The 16,282-nt window shown below is 26.3% G+C and overlaps 1 protein-coding gene across 2 annotated transcripts in view; it reads right to left on the bottom strand.

The window, feature by feature from the left end:
- Positions 1–3,938: 3,938 nt before the first annotated feature.
- LOC107617766 (lysine histidine transporter 1) overlaps positions 3,939–16,282 on the bottom strand; it is a 122,262-nt gene continuing 109,918 nt past the window's right edge. Inside the window, exon 8 of one of the 2 annotated variants that reach the window (XM_016319622.3) lies at positions 3,939–4,033. The gene's annotated coding sequence lies outside the window, so the exon portion shown is untranslated. The remainder of the gene's footprint in view (positions 4,034–16,282) is intronic. The other variant, XM_088499682.1, reaches the window with a different exon arrangement.

The following is a 16,282-nucleotide window of genomic DNA, read 5'->3' as shown; positions in this document are numbered from 1 at the left end:
TTAAAACGAATAGAAGAGAAAGCAGATATACAAACAAGTGAACAGAAAAACCGAACACTTAGGATGTGTTTGGAAAATCCGTTGGAAGGGAAGAAGCGTGTTTAAGTTTCTTGAAAGCTTTAACTTTTGGTTTGGCAAATTTTTTTCTCTTGAACGCAGAAGTGATTTTGCTGCCAAAACCACGTTTACAAGAAGCAACTATTTTTAGCTTCTGCGTTTCTTAACAGGCTTTTGGCCATAGATACTAACCATTTATTTACATTTTACCAACTTTATCCTTTATATATGTTATTGTATTATTTATGAAATTCTTGTTATTTCTATTTATATGAGCTCTATTTTTCTATTATTTATTTTTTTCAACTGTTTGTTTGACATTATACACTTTTATAATTGTAATTTTTGTGTATTATGTTTGTTATTATCTTTTTATAATATGATTTATTGATTCTATTAGATAAAGTAAATTAAATAAAAAATTAACTGTAAATAATAATAATAGTAAAAAATTATAACATACTAAAAAAAGAGTACTAAAAATACTAAAAATATATTATATAAAAAGATCATCAAGAACTTTTAAATTTGTTTCAATCACTATAAAGTAAATATTTAATTTATTTTATTATTTTCAGTACTCTCTTTTATAATTTTAATTCTCATATACTATGTTTTAGTATAATTTTTATAATATAGATTATGATTCCATTAAAAAAGATAAATTAAATAAAAAATTAATTATAGATAATAATAAAATTATAAACGTTGGATTCCAAATTAATATTAAGAATAAGATTATTGAGAGTACTAAAATAAGAGTACGATGTAAAAAAAATACTAAGGTAACATTTAATACTTAAAAAATGTAACATATTTGATTAAATATTCTTTTATATATATATATAATTTATATTTTTTATTTTTATTTAAAAATATATTTTATCTATTTTTATATGTTATTTTTATTTTAGTAAGTAGATATTAATTTTATTATAAAATTGACTAATAAGATCTATTTAAATATTTAAATTAAAATAATAGGATAATATAAAAAAAATTTAAATTGATGTCCATTTTAGTAATTTTTTATCTAAAAGTGATTTTAAATGGTATAAGCCAAACAATATTTATTTTACTATAATCCATTTTGATACTAAAATTACCAAACATAAATCACTTTAACACAAACTTACTTTTAATCAAAATCAAGTTTGCAAAAGCAATTTTATGCAAACTCCTGTTTACAAACGGTAATCCAAACACACACTTAATCTACTAAGAATTTCGCTACAAAGACCATAAAAAATTTTGATAATGTGTACAATGGGCTAGTTATTTAGTCCAATAAAAATAAATAATAAAAATTCTTTCATAAATTATTCTAAATTAAAAATTTCTCATTTAATTATTTCACATTAAATTTTAAATTTTAAATTTTAAATTTTTAAAAAATCTAATTAATTTTTAATTACCAAATTATTTCATTCCAATACCCTCTTCTTTTTCAACCGGTGGCCACCCCACCTTCATCAATAATCATCCCACTTCATTTTTGATTGGCTTGCCACACGCCAGATGACCATCCCTTAAGAATAAAAATAATCATCTGTTTACCTAATGAATTAAACATCCAACATATTTTAATTATATATAACTAAATCCAATTCGGTCAAAATAATCATCCGCATACCTACTACAATGATCATCCTAAATTGACCATTAAAATAGAAGAAAAAAGAGATGAATAAACAGAAGAAGCAACTATGATCATCCAACAATTTAATTTTTATTTAAAACATGTATAGTTTGACACATGAATCTTATAATTTGAGAAGACGACAGTAAGTGTGAAGGGGCCGTAACACCAATGCAACCGTGAGTGTGCACAATGAGTGAGCGACCGGGGCCGACCGAAGCAGCGCGCAAAGGAAGTTGGGTGCTGCAGTTTTGATAGGAGCTAACGAAGGCTTCAGGTCACGTGGCGCTGCGGTGGTGGATATTGATGGCTACGGCAGCGGATGTTTGGAATCCTTATTTGCTTTTTATTTAAAATTGAAAATAATTTTATAATTAATTAATTTAATTGTCATTTAATGTTAATTTCAAAAATACTCCCATTATACATATTATATATTAATTACATTGACTCTTCATACTTTTTCATCTACTAAATACTAATTAAAGCCGCTGTCATTAGATGCCAAAAGAAACATCAATACAAATAAAGAAAATGAAATCAACAATACTATTTATTTTGATAGGAAGAAAAAGAAAATGATGATGCGATTTTAAAGAGGCATCATAGCAATCGACAAGGAAAGCATTATCATAATATCATCGATGAAATCTATGAACCCAAAAATATGTTGTCTCGCGTTGAGGAAGAACGTGACATATGTCCAGCAGGAAGATTGGCAGCATGTTTATTGGGGTTTCTGTTCTTAGAAAATGGAAAGCCCAAAAGAGAATTCAGCAAATTAAATTTTTTGGTTATTTTGAGTTTTACTTTCTATTATTTTTCAATCTACTCATGTGTGTTTATAAATCATTAATAATCTAGTCACCAAAAAAAAAATCATTAATAATCCATAAAATCTTAAAATCATATCAGATAAAAGGTAGATATAATAATAATAATAATAATAATAATATGAGTGTGTTTGTATTACTAATTTTAACATTTTTTCGTAATAAAATTGAGAAGATTTTAATATACTAGTGTGTAATCTTTAAAAGAATCAGTATTTTTTTGAGGTAGAAACATGTTAAATCTTATTTTTAATAGGACAGATCTCTAGTAAGTATGTTGACATAAACTTAAACATAACCTCTAGTATAAATTTTTTAATGAATATTAAGTTTGGTTTATTGTCAAATTTGATTTGACCTAAAATTTATCAATAGACCTATTTTTTTAAATAAATAATTAAATTTAAAGTATAATTTAATTTTTTAAAATTATAAAATATAAAATAATAAATTTATGAACGATATTAATAAAAAATTTTAGATATATCATAAAAAGTTAACAATAACTATCATTAATTAAAAAAATATAATACATATGAATATAGTGTTGGCTATTTTTAAAATATGTAATATATTAAAATAAAAGACTATATCTCAAGAGTTGTAATAAACTAATTAAACCTCACATCAAATAAAAATTAATAACTTCTGAAATCAAAACAAATTAAAGAAGATGTTGGACAATTAATCAATGAGACTTGCTACACATATGCTTTTTTGGTATATAAGTCTATACAAGACGGTCCAAACCTAACAAAAACAATTCTCAATTTAAAGAGTGTGTAAACACGTGTTTCCTCAACTTTGAATAGTGCAAAATTAGAAACGGTTATTCTTTAACATTTGTCTTCCACGTTCTTCCTCATCCTCCTCCTTCTTCTTCTTCTTTTCCTTCTTTTTTGCGTTTCTCCTCATTTTTCTTCGCATTCCTTCTTCTTCTTATTCTTCGCGTTTTCATCCTCATCGTGGTTCTTTTTATTGTTGTTATTGTTACTGCATTTTTTCCTTCTACTCTTTCTATTGATTTTACATTATGTATTTTTTTCTTTATTTGATTTTTTCTTCCAAAAAGAATTATAAGAAAACGAAATAAGAAGATGAGGAAGAAGAAGCAGTAGAAGAGGAAGAATTTTGAATTATGCAGAATTTATTAGAATAATAATACACCCAAATATCTTTGACTTAGTGCATGTTTGGGCGTCATTATTTTGTTAAAAAAAGATATTTTTTAATGAAAAAAGATCTTTTTTTATTTTTTAACGTGTTTGGCAAATTTCTAGTAGTAAAAGTAAAAGCACTAGTAAAATCAAAAAAAGATATTTTTCATGTAATAAATGAACAAAAAAGTACTTTTATACTGTTATACCCAAACATAATTGATAGATAAAAATACCTTTTTACATGAAATATCCAAACATAAAATTACTTTTACTTCTCTATAAGATCTTTTAAAAAAAGATAACTCAAAAAAAGATCTTTTTTTAAAAGCTCACCCAAACAAGCCCTTACACAGTTACACTTACACCCAAATATCTTCGTGTTACACCCAAATTTGCTGCAAATATAGAAAAATATTTTCTCTAATGCTACATTTTTTTTTCTTCTGAATTGAACCACACCTCAACCACTTGATTGAATTCAAATCAATAAAATAAGGAGAAGAAATTCTAATGAAAAAAGAAAGAGGAAGAGGAGCAGGAAGAAGAGCTGGTGTTGATGATGACGATAACGAAGAACATGCAGTAACAACACAAAATACGTGAATATAAATGACTTGTAAAAACTTGTATAGAAAAAACGCTTGTACGTGAAAAATAATTCCATTAACCCTCCGAATTTAAAAGTAATTTAATCTTTTTGTTCCAACACCTTAAAAAAATCACACATACACATATTACATATCATTAGATTTTTAAACAATATAAATGTAACAAATATTTTTTTATTAGTACAAAAGAGAATGTTCAAAATAAAATTATGGTCATAATAAATTATATGATACCTTATTCATATATTATAAAAATTTAACTTTGTTATTTTAACTACTCACATCATACCATGCCAATACTAATATTTTCACATTTTGAAAAAAATATATATTTTCTATAACATGTATATTTAGTAAAAAAAAAATATTAGAAAGTTAATTTTGATTTTTAGTTTTTTTTTTAAATCATATTTATTGTGAAGCCAATTTCCTCCACAAATGAGAACTTCAATAGATTCTTGATTTAGTCGAAAACGATATTTATCAATAACTCTTTTTTTAACACTAAATGAAAATTTCGAAATTATCATTGAAACAATAATTATTAATATATCTACTATTATTTTAGATAAAATCTTAAACTTTAAGCTATTATTTTTTTATCACTTTAAATCACTAAAAAAACTTAAAATTATCTTTAGAAATGTAAATACTCTTGTCAAGATAAATCTCTAATTAATTAGAAGAAGAAACTTAATATTTTAAAATTAATCAGATTAAAAGGAGAAGCATCTAGACCATTAACGTTAACTCCAATTATTGTCTCACTATAATATTTTTCAGCATATTTAAAATGGAATCTAAATAAAATTAAGATATAAGAAGAAAACAAGGGATCAGAAGAGTATTATTGAAATGGATGGTTAGGAGAAGAGGAGAGTGAAGGAAAGGTGTGAAGAGGACCACTTGGATGCATGCATGGTTTAATTGCATATAATGTGCAGGTAATAAATAAAGTTTCCGTGGCTTTAGCTTTTGAAAAAACCGAAACCGAATGGAACATTGACTAAGATCAAGTCCAACTCGATCTCAATGGCGCTAAATGCCTCTCTAACCTGAAAATGTGACATATATTTTGTATAAATAATATATACGTAGTGCTGATTCTATATATTGTAATCTCATTTTATTATATATTTTGAAAGTCGGAAATTTCCATTTAGTCCACTCTTGTTAAAATTGAGGGGTGAGGGGCATATAATATAAAAAAGTGAGAAAAGAACCTTTATTTTTGTAGAGAGGAGTGAGAGTGAAGATAAAGACGATTAACGTGGAAGATTTTATTCGATAAATCATTTTTTATGGAGTGAGATTCTTAGCACTTTTTAATTTAGATATAGAAGGAAAAATAGTGTAGGACGTAATTATAGAGTGTATGGGTATTTTATATAGTTGTGGTGTCAAGAGCAAATCGGATCTTCGATTTATGTTTAAAAAATTAAAAAAATTTGCAGTACACAAATCGGACCATCCAATTTGTGTTTTAGATTATTAAAAAAATTTTAATATTAAAATCGGACAATCCGATTTTTGTTTTCAAAATAAAAAAAATTTAAAAGTACAAATCGGACCCTCCGATTTTTCCTCCTACACAAATCGAACCATCCGATTTGTGTTATTAATTTTTTAATAAAAAATCGGACAGTTTGCACCAATATTCACATTTTTTTTTCTTTCGCTTTAATTATTAAAAAGAAAGTTACATTACAATTAAATATTATTATTATATATTAGTATTTAACCATAATTTATATTTTAAAAAATATATATAAATTAATAAAATTTATTTATTAAAAAATTAATATTTATATTGATCAAATAATAATCAAAATAAAAAAAATGATGTCTCCAAAAGTTTTTCAATTATTAATTAACATTAACTACTAATTATATAAATATGTATATTTTTTTTCCTCGATAAATATAGCATCATCATCTGATCAGAGGGCAGAGGCGTGTGTGAGTAAAGGCACTACTAAATACTAATTAATAAGCGGTGGAAGAACGTATTGCAATTGCATATTCATTTATTATTAATTTATTATTATTGTCTCCTCTAACACAAATTGTGCTGTTTTGACTTAAACCATTTTCTTGGGGTGATGGACTTACTAATGGATTTAAATAGCTCTTGCTCGTGTTTACATTGCTTTGAATTTCTGCTATTATTGGTTGTATTCTACTCTGAATTTATTAACTATATATGTGGCCTCTGCTTTTGTTTCATATATATATTGTGTACCAAACTTCTGGAGGGAATTCAGGAAGCTTGTCGCATATGGGGATGATAATAAAATTTGATAGGTAAAAGCTAAGTGATAAAAATGTTATATGTATATTTTTATGCATATTTTTTTAAATATTATCCAATTTTGATATTAAAAATAAAAGATGATAGAAAAAATCTTTACATTATAAAAAATGTAAAAGAAAAAAATATATACAATAAAACAGTATAAATATCGTTTTTCCAAAGTGCATATATATATATATATATATATATGATGGTCATGTAGTAAACTGTAAAAGTGTAAAACAATTACATCTTTTGAAGCAAATGTATATATATTATATGTTAAAAGTGCGTTTGAAACTATATCTTTAACGCATGCCTCTTAGCCTAACTATTGTGTCATATAGATAAAGATATGGAAAAGGTAGGTGTGATACTCCAATCTTAATCAGCAACATTGATAACGTATACAAAAATTAATAATAATAAATCATTATTATTATTATTATTATTATTATTATTATTATTATTATTATTATTATTATTATTATTATTATTATTATTATTATTATTATTACGCTAACACAATGCATAAAAATCAGACCCAATAAAGATAAAAAGCCCAACTAAAGGAGTGGCCTCCTCTATATACCCAACGTCTTTAAAAGAGGTACTTGTCCAAGCAAGTAATCGTTTTTTCGAATTTCTCCAACTATCTTTATCTCTTAACAAAATTCATAGATGAAGGAAACGGTTATCTATCAATAAATGTAGACCTACTTCAACAACTATAAATACACTGATCCTCACCTCCTTATGAAGAACTTAGACGCAAGAATTTCGACCCCCACCTCCTTATGAAGAACTCAAACAGCAGAATTTCGACACTAAACAGATAGAAATCAATGTTTCAGGTATTTTCGAAACAACAACAACAATAATAATAATAATAATAATAATAATAATAATAATAATAATAATAATGAAAATGTGGGAATTATATTATGATTCATAAGTCAATGCATGGTGATGATCAAAAGATGTAATTGAATAACGGTCGAATGGAAGCATGCATGCATGACAAAGAATTGACATTTAATTTGTATAGAGGTGATTGTTACCCAACAAATAATTTTATTGTTTGTGATTTATGGGTAATAAGTTTGGCATTTTCTTTTTAATTTCATGCATGACTTAATTTGTCGTAACTCAACTATGCTTAAAGTTTTAGACTTCAAATAAATGAATATGCATGTTTAAGCATAATGCTCTCATCACAGATCAAACAATGCAACAGGAATTGTTCATCTATGCTTACCATTATTCTATATTGAACAGAAGATAAATAGTTTATTTTGTACGAAATAAAAAAGGTTATGAAGGCATTAATTCCGGGGCATAAAGGCAGTGACTTCAATCGTACTATGCTACTAAATATGTATGGCATCATAATTTGGGAAGGGTGTGAGTAGATTCCAAAATTTCTAATATTTGCATGTTCATCGAAATGGGACAAAGAATAATGAAAGTTGTGGAGACTAACCATGACATCCATATCCCTCATTTGGTACCAACCAAGACAAAGAAAAGCTGATGACAAACACTGCCACTAAAAATTGAATTGAATTGAATTCATTCACATGCATGATGAGGCCATCATGAAATTGAAGACTCATGAGAATTCTCACTCACCCAAATAAAGCATTCAATTCCCATTACAATATTATGCCGATTCCTATACACTTCAGAACCTGGGTTTCTTTTAATTTGCCTCCATCCAATACATCTTTTGTTTTCCTACTAGGTTCAGTTAATATATATGTCTTCACATGATAAGATTAAAGTAAAGACTCAAGTACATTTAGATGATGTGATAGATTTAATTAAGTAGATATTTAATTATTAACTTTATACAAAAATAATTACACGTAAATTTTTATTTTATTAATCTTTATTTTAAATGTTTTATTTTAGTGAATATATTTTAAATTTAAATTTTGTATATTTTCTATAAAAACTTTTCAATATTACTGTCCAAAATGAGATATGAGATATGAGAATTACTATTGTATGCTGTTTTAGCTTTTTGGTTTGGATAGCAACCTTAGTTTACATCTTTAAATTTATACTTGATGTAGATAAACATTTAGTTTTTGCTACGTAAATATCTCACTATTCGAAATATAAATTTTCTAGTCATCATCAGGTATTTTCAACCCACCTTCACAAATTGAATACACACGATTAAGCAACAATACGAGAGTACCAAAATAATATTAAAATGTTAAAAATAAAGTAAATTCTATTTAGGTGGAAACTCACAACAATATGAGAGTACCAAAATAATATTAAAATGTTAAAAATAAAGTAAATTCTATTTAGGTGGAAACTCAGGTGAAGTCGACTTCACGTGAATTTGATACCTTAGGTATCAAATTCACGTGAAGTCGACTTCACCTGAGTTTTCACATTTCTATTTATTATATTCCTCTTTTAGGTAAAGAGTAACTTACTCTCAATAAGTTAACAAGTTATAACTTAAATGACATAATTTTTTCATACTCACATAGAGGTCGCGAGTTCGAATCTCACTTCTAACTTTAAAAAAAAAATTTATAAGAATTATATGAAAAATCTTATTTTATAATTTTTTAAAAATTTTTTAAATCACACATATATTAATCAGATCTAACAATATGAAAAAGAAAAAAAAAAAACTGAAAAACTAAAGAAAACAAATGAAAAGAAAAACCAAAAGGTCGAACTAGTTTTTTCATTGAAGGCAAAATGCACGCATAGGGCATGTAGAGAATTGTGTGATTTTATACGTATGAAATTAGTTATCCCAGGAATAGGATTAAGAACAAGAAAAGAGTATAAAAATCAAATGCTACCATTTAGGAAGGAAAAAAAAAACGTACAAGAAATGACATATATTCCACACTCCTTCTCATTACTAATGTTTTATGAAACTCATTACTGTGTATATGTTTATCAGGTTTAGTAGTAGAACACAAATTCAAAATTAAAAAAATAGATAAAGTGTTAATTGAGTTAGGATTAATTCTATCGTTATTAATGGAGTTGATATAAAAATGATGTGATTTGTAGATATAAAATTCAAGTATTTATTTAAAATTTCATATTATTTTGGTTCTATTTTTTTTTTTTTTTGGCTTGGCTTGGCTTCTTGTTTATTTAGTATTTGATATATCGAAGCTATTCAGAGATGCAACAACTTGTTGCTCATGATTTTTTTTTTGTTGCTCATTATTTAACACTTAACAATGGATCATACCTGTAGTGGTGTTGTTTTTCAGCCCTGAAAATAAAAAGTTTAGCAAAATATTATAGCATTAATTTTATTTGGGCCATTAAACTCTCATTTTTGGTCTTTTAGTTGTTATCATAAACGGGCCCAATATCTATGGGTCGAACCTTGGTAGCTGTTTATTTGAATTGACCAAGAAAACAAAAAAAGCCTCCTTATGCTCTTGGGTCGACAAATGAATAAGTGTCAGTAGTCAGTACCACTTAAGTTCTTCAAACAACATGGCTAAATTGTGGTTTAGGTTGGGCTTTGTTCTAGCCCACAATCAAGTCCAAAAAATTAATTGCTAAATAGTGGTTTGGGGCCTTTAGGCTTCGGCTCAATGGTAATTCATTTGACTCCTGACTACATTAGGATTCAAAATTTAATACTCTGACAAAAAAAAAAAAAAAATTAATACAAAGTAGTGGATAGAAACACTTAAAATATTATGTATGTGAATATGTAGTGTGAGTGAGTTTATAATGTTATAGTACTTAGGATTGAAAGTTATTTAATCTATCTAAGAAAAAAAAATTATGTCAAAATAGTATCAAAAAAGTAAAAACTCACATGGAATTTATGGAGATGTCTTTATATAAAATTAATAATTAAAAATCGTTCAATAATAATTTAGTCAAATGTGTCAAATTATTTAATTTTTTTAACTATTAATTTTATACAAAAATAACTGTACCTGAATATCCGTGCTATAAAAATGAGATAGACATGGAGAGAAAGAGAGAAAAGGTTATTACTTATTCAGTTATTTGGTAATTGTCATTATCTCTGTGGTCTATAATATCTAATTCTCGATGAGCAAAAAAAGAAAAGGTTGTGTTGAAGATTGGCGAAAACCAAAATGCCTTGAAAAGAAAGATAGCGGCTTATGAGTGGTGATTGCCAAAGAAGACGTGTGATTCAAAAGTTCAGGTAAAGCTAAGGTCCTCCATATATTCCGGGATTTAGTTAAAGGTCAAAGAGGCTGCTTTCTTATTACAACTTTTAAATTCTTCATTCTTCTTGTTTTCCTTTAAATACATGTATGACGCATGGATTTTCTTTCATTCTTTGGATTTATGCATGCTTCGTACTCTTATTCCTTCATTATTACTTAGACATGACATTGTGCAATATTTATTATATTCTCGATTGTGTTGTTTTTTTTAGTATTCCAACCTACCATTTGAAGCATTTGAGTAAGCCAGCCACTTGAAGCACACAATTTTGGCGGCAACCCTTCATGATGAAGTGATCCCTTTTTAAATAATAGAACCTTAAGCCAACCTAACATAAAGTGTTACAGCTTTTGTATTTGCGTGGACTAATTGTCATTAATTAATGTTGAAATAGCTAACAATTCTAAGCTAAAAACTTAAATGAACATTATTTGAAATGTGTACAAAAAGTGTTTGGTAGGTTGTGAGATGAATCGGAGACTTGCAGATCGAAACGGTTGTCGGATCGTCTTGGAACGGCGGAGAGCGATATCTACAGAGACACTCTAATGCTCAAGTCATAACGGATTTAAAAGATATAAAGTGTGTAGAATAAATAAGCTATCCGAGGAGGCCTCTGGTTATCTTTTATATAGTTGGCGATAGTTATCTCATCTTATTTTATTTAACTAAGATAAAAAAAAATATTTAAATTCAAATATCAATTAGAGATCGTAGGACTAGTTTAGACCGTTAAAGGAAGTTAAATCCTTAATAATCGAATTAGAGGCTATTCCGATGTGAAATCCGAGAGTGGGGTTCATAACAAAATGTTTTTACAAGTGAAATTAGCATTGCATAGATTCCTACTCTACTTCCTTAGTTCCTAGTTCCTACCCTATTTTAATTAAGGGAAGAATTAAATTGCTCACATTACCTTAATGATTTTGTCCATTCTACACATGAAAATGGTGGGTGCCGAAATTTGTGTAGGATGATTTGTAATAATAGTCAAATTCTCTTTTGAGAACTAGTACTACTAATAGGGGGTATAAATTCCTAATTCATGTAAGAATAGTTCAACTATCCTAAATTGATATGACCGAATCTCAATCAAAATCGTGTTTGCTATTTTCACCACTTAGCCTCTCATCATATCAATATGAATATCACCTCTTTCTGTCTCCATCAACTACTTTGCCATTTCACTTCACCAATCACTTATACAAACCACGCTCAAATATCTGCAGTACATATAACAGTGTACCCACATTCATTCAAATCATAGAGAAACGGATAATAAACATAGACATTTAAATACAGTTAACTTTATATGAAATTGATAGATAAAAATCATTACATAAATTAATAAATTTAACTAAATTATCATCTAACGATTTTTAATTATCAACTTTATTCAAATTATGAGAGATAATGACCCACTGTTATAAACGGATAAACCTGCGTTTTGACATGAAAAAGTTGATGATATAAAAAGTAAAGGTCTAATAAACAATTTGTTCATATCCTAGACTTACATACTTAGCAACGCTGCACTATATATATTATTAAATTTCCTAATTCCTATCCTTAACACCACTAATTGATGCACATGTATCTTAGTTAGTTACATTCTCCAGTAAAACTAAAATCACGTGTTGAAGTGCAAACATTAATTAATTAATCATGATTTTCTGTACGTGTAATATTTAATCAATTAATTAAGTGTAACATAGTAGATTTTTGGGTGGAGGAAGTAGTAATTGGAAAAAAAGAAAAGACGGCAGAAATGAATGACGTGGCAGTTCGATCTTATCCGGAACCGAGATGCCCACGAGGAAAATTCCAAGTGGGTGGTGCCACGTGGCAACAGTTGTTCAATGCTTTCGGTTGAGAAGGGGCTTTCTAGAGCGAATCGAAGGGGTGGGACCGCTGCCTCGTCAGCATGTGGCTTTTCAAAGCGTGACACATGTTTTGACACGTCATCTTTGCAGATCGAATCACACTCTCTTTCCTCACCTAACCACCTTTCTTCCACCCTCTTCTTTTTTCTTTTTTTTTTCTCCCTCATATTAATCCGTGGATAAATACAATGATATTGTCCGATCTCATTTAAAAATTTTAATATAAAAAAATGAATTTTAAACAAATTTTATAGCTCTTTTTTATTCTATTTTTATTACATAAAAATAATTTAAGTATATATAATTATTAAGTTAATTTTTTGAATAATTTATTTATAGATATAAAAAAATAATTTTATAAATTTGTTTATAATTTTATTTTTGACATAAAGTAACATATAAAAAAACATAATAACATTTATAATATATTATAAAATTATTTTCTAGTAATTTATAGTATATTTAATAAAAAAATTATTATATATTTTATTAATTAAAATTATTTTTTAAATTTTAAAAAATTAAAAAACAAATCATAAATTATTGATTATTTGAAAAGCTTAGATATACAGTACTCTTATGAAATATAAGATACAAATATCAAAATAAAATAATAATTAAAATAAATTATGATAAAAAAAAAGTAAAGTAATTTTTTTAATAATGTAAATTATTAAAAAATGGGTATTTTTTTATTATTGTTGTTACTACTAATTTATTTAATCTCACTGTATAAAGTTGATTACATTAACCCATTTCTAAATCCGGTCCAACGCTGATAAATCCGACCCAAATAAAATAAAATAGAATGAAAGAAGACAGAATAGAATAAATTTTATATAGAAATTAAATAATCATTCATCTAACATTTTTCAAACTTAAAACTGTATCCCAAGTTCATGAACTAAGAATCATGGTTGTACGGATAGAAAGTGACCTACTTTTAGTTTACGAACTTCACACTCACTTGTGTAGCACACATTATTAACGAGACAAATAATCTATCTTATAGTAACAATCAACATGACGATGAATTTATAGAATAGTATACAATTTGTAATAGAATGTTTACTTACTAAGTAGTTTAACTTTCTTTGTGTTATAGTTATCCTTTGATGTTAATTTTAATTTAACTCTTTATTGTATATATTATACACTAAATTTATTAGCTCTCCATACTTTCCCTATATATAAAAGTTACAAGACAAATTGGGGGAGTGTGTCATTTTTGGTATTGAAAATTAGATGCCAAATACTTTTTTTTTAATGAATTTGGTGAACAATTAGTAATCAATATCCACCCAACTTTAAAAAGATTAAGTAGTAATAACAATAATAAAAATGATTTGTATTGTCTTATCTATGGAAACATCAAAGCTATATTACAATACAAAAGTTATTGAATTTAGCAAACCTTTTGCGGGTGTACAGAAATGATTTTAAGGTTTTTTTTAGAAAAAAAAAAAAAAGCAAGTAAGAGTCAGATAATAATCAATAAACTATAACATATACCTTTATAGTTTCATATTTTTTAATCTCTCTTTTTTCTGATTTGCGGTTGTTAATTGTTGTCTATTTTTAGTTGTGAAATTAACATTATTATTTCTCTAATTTTTAGGTGCTGGTCTTCTCTTTCTCGCTTCTTTCTTTTTCTTTTTTGGGATAAATCAACACACACACTCTCTCTATCTATCTATATATATATATATATATATATATAAGGAATGGTGTTAGTCAAACCGACACCTAAAAATTATTCCATAGGCATTAGTCCAACTCAATATGTTTGTTAAAAGTTAAAACAAATGGAGCATCTAACTGCAGAATCTATTGATCCTTTCTTGAATAACTTATCCTAAATCTACAGTTAAATGATTAGCAATATGTTTGTTTAATTGTTTCTATATATTTAAGTTGAAAACCATACCGAATGATTTAACATCTAAACCTTATTAATCTTAGTAAAATTTAACGGTCACCAGAAAAATATATAAAAGCAAAAATATTTGAACCCAATTATCAGGGCTAGCAATACATATCTTAACCTCCATCTCATATATAACACATATTTTTATAAAAATTAGGTATATAGTAAAAGATGTGAGAGTTAAATCTACAATCTTCCTCACGTAATGATTTATAATAAATGAATAACCACTAAACTAATTAGTTAATTTAATAATTTAAAACATTAGTTTTTTATTTTTTATTTTATTAATATGTATAAAATTTGGAATAATTAAGTTTTATATTTGTTTTGAAAAAATTTAATATTTCTACAGATAAAATAGAATAAGATAAGATTTAGAATTTTAGAGTACGGATAGAATTAGAGTGGAAAGATTCTCAACTTGCAAATAGAATAAGATAGAATTTTAATAAAATTTTTAACTTACGAGTAGAATTAGAGTAGGGTTTGCCCAACTACTCTACCCTACTCAGCTGCCCTATCCATTAGCAGTCATACTTTTTATGTATAGCACATTTTCCGGACTTTCCCCTCTTTTTGTTTGCTATGCATGCATTTAAAATATATAATTAATTTCGGATCAAACTTCTTCAAAATGAGAAATTAAAGTTAGTCAAGTAAGAAACTAAAAGTCTTATTGCTTCTTAAAATAAAAAGACTTATATATAATAGAAGTTTTAAATTTAATAATAATTAATTTTTTACATTATAACTCCATAATTTTTTTATTAACTTCACATAGCTAGCTAGTTGGACATTTGTATGACACCGTCCAAAACATAGTAAAAGGGGATATTTCCTATGCGCGATTATTTTATTTTAACAAAACATTTTTGTTAGAAAAGTTAAATTTAGAAATTGCAACAGGTGTTATAATCTAATGTTGATGACAATTGACTGTTCAATTAAGTTTCCTACCAGTCTCATTCTGAATGCAAGTGAAGTCAAAAACTCAAATTGCTTGCATGAACACAACTACCATGGAAAGCATGACAACTGTGATAATCACAAATAACGGGAATAAACTAATTAACGGTTACTACTAACACACATGCTGTTTTTTTATGTTATGTTCATATCTGTAATAAAGGAATAGGGCCCTCAAACACGGATTTCAGGTGACAAGCATTTTGAATGCAATGTTGCTTATGTGAAGGGCCTAATAACATAAAGACAAGTTCATCATGAACCTAATAGAGAGAGAAAAATAGTAAAATACTTTCCAACAGTCTTTATATTCTAAATCTAATTAAATTAGTTTACCACAATAAAAATTAATTATAATTAATTATTTTAAATTTTATTATTTAATTTAGTTGAATTTAGTTTATAAAAAATCTTATTATTTCAAGTCTTAACATTATATATACATTGTTATTCAATTAGTTAGGGCAATATTATTAGCTATGATTCAGGTACTGTGAATATTATATTATTTGCGATAAACATGGATTTCGTTATAACTTTATTGTTGTTAGTTTTAATTTAAATTTATTTTTTATTTATTTTATTATTGTATTTATAAAATACGAAATGATTAAGAATTTAAGATTATAGTTAATTAGAAAAAAATTATCTTTGTTAGAATAGGATTGAGTTGGAAATTTTAGAGGTGTAATTTGGTAAAACTT

Source organism: Arachis ipaensis, chromosome B9 (genome assembly GCF_059453495.1).
Source record: "Arachis ipaensis isolate K30076 ecotype BB chromosome B9, ASM5945349v1, whole genome shotgun sequence".
NCBI lineage: Eukaryota > Viridiplantae > Streptophyta > Magnoliopsida > Fabales > Fabaceae > Arachis > Arachis ipaensis.
This window is presented reverse-complemented; position numbering and strand designations above follow the sequence as displayed.